At 33.1% G+C, this 686-nt stretch overlaps 1 protein-coding gene across 1 annotated transcript in view; it reads right to left on the bottom strand.

Moving 5' to 3' along the window:
- The window catches only part of LOC111722737 (zinc finger protein 2 homolog), a 63,096-nt gene that overhangs the window by 10,035 nt on the left and 52,375 nt on the right, over positions 1 to 686 (bottom strand). The window lies entirely within an intron of this gene.

A 686-nucleotide genomic window follows, 5' to 3' on the forward strand; every position in this document is an offset into this window, starting at 1 on the left:
TTGACTAAAGATTTTCTCACATTTATCATATCTGGACGAGTTTACTCCAAAATGGATTCCTTGATGCTGAATATGATCTGATGACTGGGAAAAAGTTTCTAAACATTTGTTACATTCATGGGGTTTCTCTTGAATTTGAATTAGAGTGATGTAAAATAAGCTCTGAATTTTCTCACATTTTGTACATTTGTGATGGTTCTCTAGAAAATAAGCTTTCTGATGTTGTCTAGGGCTAGAGCCTTGGGTACAGGTTTTATCAGATTTATAGCACTGATAATTTTTGTCTCCAATATTAATATCCTGGTAATAATTTTGGGTAGAGGCCTGGTTAAGGGACATTAAAGTTTTGTTATAGGTGTGATGTCTTCTCCAATTATCTATTCCTTGATCTTGCTTAAGCAATGACGAATGGGAAAAGTTCTGCCCAAGTTGATCAAAGTTGTAGATTTGAGCACATTTTTGGTGTGAAAATAATGAACCTTTAATAGGTGATTCATCAAATTGGTCACCTACAGAAATCTTCCCTCCATTTTTAAATCTCAGATCTTCAGAAATATTTGACTGAACATTTAACCCATTTCTACATTTTAATTGATCCAAATCATTATTCTGAATCTGGCCTAGGTCACTATTTAGATTTTCCAAATTTTCTTTCCCATAAAATTTATCTTCCAAAAGTCGGTGTT

The sequence above is a fragment of the Otolemur garnettii genome, unplaced genomic scaffold (genome assembly GCF_000181295.1).
Source record: "Otolemur garnettii isolate 467f Iridium unplaced genomic scaffold, OtoGar3 scaffold00338, whole genome shotgun sequence".
NCBI lineage: Eukaryota > Metazoa > Chordata > Mammalia > Primates > Galagidae > Otolemur > Otolemur garnettii.